Raw genomic sequence first — 8,741 nt, forward strand, 5'->3', positions numbered from 1 at the left:
TTTACAAAGAATAAAAATAGAAAATGTAGAATGTAGTCGCAATAAAATAATCCCTTGCAATAAAGTTAAAAAACTCACACACAGCAAAAAAAATAATAATACATAGTAAAAAATCTCAGAATCGGTAAAATCGTGGAGCAAATCGAGTGAAAAAAAAAGCAGAGAGTAAATTAAAAAATCAAAGGCAAAAAAATAATCCCGCATGATGTTAAATTTTATAACTTTCAAATAAAAAATAAAACCGAATTAAAATACTAAAAGATCTTAAAGAAAAAAGGAAACAACACATATACAGCAAAATAACACCGAATGCTCTGAAATCATGGAATTTATAAAGAGTAAAAATAATAAATTTATTCACAGTGAAATAGTCTTTTGCATTAAAATTAAAGAACTAAAACAGAAAAAAAATACACAGTAAATAATCTCGCAGGCAGTAAAATCGTGGGGCAACTAGAATAAAAAAGTACGGGAAGAGTAAATTTAAAAATCAAAGACAGAAAATTAATTCGGCATGATGAGAAATATTGGAACTTTGACAGTAAAAGTATAATTGAAACAAAAAAGTAAAAGATCTCACAAACAAAAAAAAAAAAAAGAAATGAAGCAACACACATACAGTAAAATAAAACCGAAACTGTGAAGTCAAAAAATTTAGTCACAGTAAAATAATCCCTTGCTTTAAAATTAAAGAACTGACAGACAAAAAGGAAACTAACAAATATACAGATAATGATCCACGCAGGCAGTAAAATCGTGGGGCAGTTAGAGTAAAAAATAAAATAAACGCTCAGACAGTACATTTAAAAACCAAAGACAGAAAAATAACGTTTAGACACAGTAAAATAATCGCAGAAAAATCCTCGAACAGTGACAGTTAAAATGTAACTGAAATAAAACACTAAAAGAATTTCCAGACAAAGAAGAAACACAGATGCAATAAAATATAATGAAAACACCAAATGCAGTGAAATTATAAAACTTTTCAAAAGGTTAAAGTAAATTAGTTATTCATAGTAAAATTATCCCTTGCATTAAATTAAAGAACTCAAAAACAGAAAAAGAAAGAAAAAATGCACCGTAAATAATTCTGCAGTCAAGAAAATCGTGGAGCAGTTAGAGAAAAAAACCCAGGTAAACCGTAAACCTAAAACCAAAGGTCGGAAAAATAATAATTACACTCGGTAAAATAATGTGAAATCTCGAATCAGTTACGGTTAAAACTTAAGAACTCACAGATATAAGCAAACAAATAGGAAGTAAATAATTCCGAAGGCAGTATATTTAAGAATCAGACAGAAAAATTAACCCACATGTTACATCATAGAACTTTTATAGGAAAAGCATAACTAAAACGAAACACTAAATTAAGATCTCGCAAACAAAGAAACAACACACATATAGTAAAAAGAAAAAAAAAATGAATGCAGAAAAATCATAGAATTTCCAAAGGGTAAAAATAGGGAATTAGTCGCAGTAAAATAATCCCTTGCATTCAAATTTAAGAACTCGCAAACAAAAAAAACAAAAAACAAATACAAAGTAAATAATTCGGAAGTCAGTAAAATTGTTGAGCAGTTCGGGGAACAGAAAAAGCACGCAGAGAGTAAATTTAAAAAACCAAAGACAAAAAAACAAAAAAACAAAAAAAGAAAATACACAAGCAGTAAAATAATCATGTATACTGCTAGATCTTGGAAGTGACAGAAAAAATTGAAGTGAAATAAAACACTAAACGATCTCACAGAGTGAAAATTTGGCAACATACAGACATAAACAGGGGGGAAAAAATCAAGAAATGCTGTAATACCATGGAATGTCCAAAGAGTAAAAGTTCAAAATTTATTCCCAGTAGAAAAAAAACCCGTTAAAATTAAAGAAACCACAAACAGATAAGAAACTAACACATATGCAACAAATAATCTCGCAGGCAGTAAAATCGTGGAGCAGTCAGAATAAAAAAAAAAAAAAAAAAAAAAAAAAAACACGCAAACAGTAAATTTAAAAACCGAAGACAAAAAAACAAAAAATACACTCGCAGTAAAATAATCCTAAAAACTGAAATCTTGTAATAATGAAGTATATAAAAATGAAATATATCACTTAAAGGTCTCGCATGCAAAAAAGAAGGAAACGCTCATACAAACCGAGAAAAAAAAAAACGCCACATACTGTCAAATCATAGAATTTTTTTAAGAGTAAAAATATTTTATTAACATTAAAATAAAATAACACAGTAAAATAAAATACAATTAACAGTTTCATTAAAATTAAAGAACTGATGTACAGCAATAAAAAAAACGAACAAATTCACAGAACATAATGAGGCAGACAGTAAAACCATGGAGCAAGTAGATTAAAAAAAAGACACATACAAAAAAAATTTAAAAATCAAGGAAATAACGAAAGAAAAATAACGATTACACGCACAGTAAAAAATTCTCGCATGCTCCAGTTAAAAAAATATATATAAAAAAAAACACTACCGCAGTAAAATTTAAAAACCAAACACGGAAAAATAACTACCACACAAAGTAAAATAATGACTGTTGAAGCTTTGAACCGTGACAGCGAAAATATCTACCGGTCAAAAAGGAACAACACACATACACAGGGAAAAAACTGTATGCTGTGAAATCGCGGGATTTCCAAAGAGAAAAAATGAAAAAAAAATATAGTAAAATAAAAAAAACCTTGTATTAAAAATTCGAGAGCTTCAGAGTTTAAAAAATACGAATACACAGTAAATAATACCCGCAGCAGTAAAATCTTGGAGCAGGGGGGGAAAAAACGCGCAGACAGTAAATTTAAAAATTAGACTCAAAAATAATGGTTACGCACACAGTAAAATAATCCCGCATGCTAGGAAATCTTGGAACAGTTTTAGTGTTTTATTTCAGTTATATTTTTACTTAAAGAACTCGCAGACAAAAATATTAGCAACACACATGTTAAAAAGAGCACCGAATGTAGTGAAATCGAGGAATTTTCGAAGTGTATTAAGCAAACAATTTATATAGAGTAAAACAATTCATTGAATAAAAACTTTAGAACTCACAAACAGAAAATAAAGAATGCACACACAAAAAAGGGAGGGAGGAGGCTGTGAACTCATGTAATTTTTAAAGAGTAAAAATATTTTGTTCACAATAAAATAAAATACAACACACGGAGTAAAATAAAATATAATTCAGTTATATTACATTAAAAAACTCACACTGCAAAAAAAAAAAAAAAAAAGCAGGCAGTAAACCGTGGAGCAGCTAGAGTAAAAAAAAAAAAAAAAAAAAAAAAAAAAAACACACACAGACTAAATTTAAAAATGAAGGGGAGAAAAATACTCTCACATGATGTGAAATCTTGGATTTTTGACAGTAAAAGTGTAACTGAAACAAAGCACTAACAAAGCTTCCACACACACACAAAAAAAAGCAACACACATACAGTAAAATAAATCTAAATGCAGTGAAATCATAGAATTTCCAAACAGTAAAAATAGCGAATTTATTCGCAATAAAATGTTTCCTTGCATAAAAAGGAAATAGTAAAAATTATTCAGTTAAAAAAAGAAAAAAACACGATGGCAATAAATTTAAAAAACAAAGACGGAAAAATAACAATTACCACACATAATAATGTCCCCTTACTGTTGAATAGTATATTGAACAGTGACAGTAGAAATTTAGCTGAAAATAAAACCTTAAAATATCTCACAGCAAAAAGAAGGAACACACACATGCACAGGAAAAAAACAACGTATGCTGTAAAATCACTAAAGTTCCAAAGAGAAAAAAATGGAAAAAAAAATGTTCACAGTAAAAGAAACAACTCTTGAATTAAAATTCAAGAGCTCGCAGAATAAAAGGAAACCGAACAAATACGCAATAAATATTCCCGCAGGCAGTAAAACCGTGGAGCAAGTAGAGTAAAAAAAACACCCAGGGAGTAAATATAAAAATCAAGGACATCAAAATAACGATTACACATACAGTAAACAATTCTCGCGTACTGTGAAACCTCGGAACAGTTGCAGTAAACATATGACTGAAATAACACGTTAAAAGAACTCGCAGACGGGAAAGAAGAAGCAACACACATGCAGAAAAAATGCAACGAATGCAGCAAAATCATGGAATTTTCAAAGAGTAAAATAATTTATTTAGTATAAAACAATCTGTTGCATGAAAACTAAAGAGCTCACAAACAGAAAAAAAACAAATATACAATTAATAATCCCGCAACATGACGCACATACAGTAAAATAAATCCGAATGCAGTGAAACATAGAATTCCCAAACAGTAAAAATAGCGAATTTAATTGCATTAAAATATTCATTTGCATTAAAATAAAATAGTAAATTTTTAGTAGAAAAAAAGAAAAAATAATAAGATTTCAGTAAATTTAAAAACCAAAGATAGAAAAATAACTATTACCACAGTACAGTAAAATAATTACGTTTGCTGTTGAACCTTGGAACCGTGACAGTAAAAATATAACTGAAATAAAACGCTTAAAATCTCACAGCCAAAAAGGAGCAACATACACAGGAAAAAAACACCGTGTGCTATGAAATCACGGAATTTCCAAAGAGAAAAAATAAAGTATTTATCAACAGTAAAAAAATTCCTTGCATTAAAATTTAAGATGGTACAGGGAAAAAAAGTAACAAATAAGCAGTAAATAATCCCGTGGGCAGTAAAATCGTAGAGAAATTTAAAAAAAAAAGAACACGCAGACAGTAAACCATCGAATAATTAACTAGAAGTTTGTCTACTTGAAATTAAAAATGAGTAGAGGAAAGGAGGGCACGTGTGAACATGGTATGTTTTACTAAGAAATCGTCAAGCAAAATATCTTGAAAAAATCTCAATAGGGCCATTCCACGGAAAACGGTCATTTTGTCGAGCACTTAACGCCTCAAATATTTCATTAAAAATACTTTTAAATATTAACGAACAAATTTTTTCTGCTTAACTATATGTGATATCTTAAGAAAAAAATTTTGGCATTACCCTTTAAAATTATTACTTTTAAAATTATTATTTATATGACGCGTCATATGCGGAACAAAAGGTTGTCTTTTTCGTGGAAAGGCCCAATGGCAGTAAAAATCCTACTTCCTTTCCAAACTTTTAGGGCAATGGCGCTAGTTTCTGTTTCTGTGGTGACAACTTCTTTGTTTCAGCAAATGCTGATGTAATTTTATTGCTTTATTCTTCACGTGAAAACTTATTTTAAACTAACTGATAAGTTAACTTTATTATTGCAAACCATTGTATGAACTTTCAAGTAAACTTATGTCAATGCTTATGTTTTAAATAAATTAAGGATTATTTATTTTTGAAAATTAGTTCGAAGATAGATGATGAGGCGCTTGTGAAACACAACATGAAGAGCAGTGGCGAATCTAGAACTCGAGCAAGGGGGGGGGGGGGCTAACCTTGGTCCAAGTTGGGAGGCACCGTTTCAGAGGGTCTTTTTCGTCGTTTTTGCGGATACTCTCAATCTCGGTGTGAGGGGGGAGGCATCGCTCTTAGAGGGACATACACCCTTGTTCAAACAATATGAAATTTTCTCTACAAGGGTTCCCTCTCCCGAATAATTTAGAACTTTAAATACGGTTTTTTACTTGAAATAAACTTATATAGTATACTGAAGAATGTAAATAATTTTGCGAACATTTTAAAGGTCTGAAAATACTATATGCACTTCAGTTGGATATAAAGCTACAAATGTCAGTAAGCTACAAATGTCGGTCGAAAATGTCAGTTACAGCTTCCAGAGATTGCAGCTGCGTTCTAGCTTTATGCTCATGAGTCTGGATTAGCTAAAACCATGCTCAGGCAAAAAACTCTTATAAAGCTGAGTATCGTATTGGTAGATAAAAATACACTCGCATAACAGAAAGAGGGGTGGAAACGTGGTATGACTCCCTATCGAAAAAAAAACAAAGATAAAAGCTAGGGTATAAACATTATACCCCAGCTATTGCTACAGAAAGGTAGTAAAAAGAAGCGGATGTGTGAAGGGGGTCAGGACACTCCCGAAGAAATTTGAGAAATTGATGTCAAAAACGCAATTTTTTAAATGTTTCGCTGGCAAAGTTAGGTGAGATGCGGTTGAGGTTCCTTCCAGAGTATTTTCTCTTACTACAGTCAATTTAAAGCTTGCTTTAAAGATATTAGGGAATCGAATGCTCTCTCTTTCCAGAAATTTGCACAAATAAAAGGTTAAAAACGCAATTTTATGCTATCTGTGATGGTCCCGGGCAGGCACGGATCTACGTACCCGCAGACCCCGCAACGTACCCTCCCCCTGTGCAGAGGGGGCATGTCTTTAAGGGGCCCAACCGTATAAAAAATTAAATGAAGAAAATTGAAAAAAGAAAGAAAACTAGCATTAAGACATATTGCAAATATACACTGCTGGTCTCTTTGAAGGGGTCCTAGAGATTTTGTTGCAGAGGGGCTCAAAATTTGTAGATCCGGAGCCTGATCCAGGGGGGCTCTCTGAAAGTTTTCCCTATAGAACTCGGGAAATTACGATTATAGACTATCTTTGAGGACGCTAGGAGAGGAATTCTTTGATTTATTTTCAAAACTCATCATTTCGGGTACAAGTCAGCCTTTTATCTTTACTACTGCTAGGATTCGGCTTTAGTGACATAAGATTTCTATATTCTAAACTGTCTCTAAAATGTTGCTAATATGACTCTAATGAATCCATCTCCCTTGGTTACACCACAAATCGTATCTGATGCCTCTTGCCTAATTTTGCTCATGTCCCTGCTTGAGTGTATGACATGGAAAATTTTGTAAAAGAAACATTTCAATCGGTTCAATATCAAGCAATATTTCTGTTAAGGATTTATCTTTCATGTTTGTGTGGAGGTACCGATTTTCCCCACTTCTGCCAACCAAGGATCTGATGGATGGTAACTAAGTTTCAAAATTGAAACCTAAAACTCTTTTTCGTTGGCCAACCGAATTCATTGACCTTTCATGGAAATTCCACCCATTCCACTTTCTCTGACATTTGAATCATCTGCAATCACCACGGCTACGATTTTTTAGATTCTTAAAATAATCATTTTTCAGAATAGCAATGTTGATTAAAAATCAGCGGTGAGAGAACAATATTTCTGCATTGTTTGAAAGAGTTGTACGGAATAATCCACTATGGCTGCATCGATTGCCGATCGATACGCTATTTTGAAACATCTTTTCAGAATACTGCCGAGAATGACAGCACCACTAGAGGTGTGGGGAGTCTTAAAGAGACTACTTTGAGGGCAATTCGATCTCTAATACTCCAGGTTTGACCGTATTTTTTTTCTTTCATCCAAAAGTCGGATACTTTTCTGACACCCTAGTATAGTCTCTTTTTCTATGCATTTTCCCCTTAATATGAATAGACAAAATATCTTAATAATTATTGAGCTTTAGCAGTGTTCCATTAAGTACCAAACAACCAATTTTTAAAGTAAAATAATTTTCAATACACTTTCCATCCCTATCTAGGTTGTCAGAAGATTTAGATGTTTTAATAGCAAGTGTCTTTGAAGAACAATTTCTTTACATTGCGAAACAGAATGTAAGTGCAGCACTCGGTTCTTCATTACTGCGAACCAAAAATAAGGGCCTATAAACGTCACTTCGCTGCCAAACAACTGTCCACAAATAGATTTTTTTTTAATATAGGGTTGAAAAATTAGAATTCAATGTCTGTTTGTTGGAACTGGAATAAGGAAGTTTTTTAAGGATACGAAAAAGCTTTATTATGTATATATTGAGAAAAAAAAATGATTCGCTACTCTTGAATTTGTGGAAAGTGCTCTTTGGCATTGATGTGACGTGACCCAACTACACATTTCTGAGAGAGAGAGAGAAAAACCAACACACGAGTAATAAATGAATACGTAAAGTAATAATAGAACTAAATACCTATGTAGAGGGAAATCAAATGAGCGAATGCATGAAAAATTAAATGAAAGGCGAAATAAAAGAAAACAAATCTTCTGAACGATTTTATAAAGCAGAGAAAATTTTTAAAATTTTATCTCGTAAAGCACAATGATTTCTAACTATATGCTGTAAATTTACTCTATTAAAAGAATATTTCTCGGGAGAAAAAAATTGCTTTAAGGAGGTCCGGGACACAAAAATTCGGCAAGTTTTGCAATTTTTTTTAAAAATTATTATTTAAAAAAAAACTTTTTTCTCCTTAAAATGACGTTTGAATCTTGCTTCTACCTTAATTAGAACAAAAGATAAAATTATTTTTGTTGCATGCATTAAATTATTATTTTACTATAAAACTTTAAACGCGTTATTCAATGTGATGCAATTTTCCCGATTTATTGTATTCAAACACTTAAGTCAAATACTGATAAAGTAACGAAATTTGGAGCATATCTTTTTCAAACAGTTCACTTTAATTTTCATTCGGAAAAATTCAAAATAGCGTTTACTGCAAAAAGAACGTGATTTTTAAAACAAAACATATCTTAAAGTTTTTCCTCAAATATTTTATATTTAATTAATGTTTTAAAATTGCCAAATAAAAAGTAAAACTTAGATATTTTTACAGAATTTTTTGAAAACAAATTTGAAAATTGCTCAAGAATATCTTGAATTTTACCAATTTGAAAGCCACGCCATTTTTTTAATAAATAAAATTTAAAAAAGAAATCTTAATATTTATGTTATGAGTTTTCTTTTTAAATAGATGGTAAATCAGT

This window comes from Uloborus diversus, chromosome 1 (genome assembly GCF_026930045.1).
Source record: "Uloborus diversus isolate 005 chromosome 1, Udiv.v.3.1, whole genome shotgun sequence".
Lineage (NCBI taxonomy): Eukaryota > Metazoa > Arthropoda > Arachnida > Araneae > Uloboridae > Uloborus > Uloborus diversus.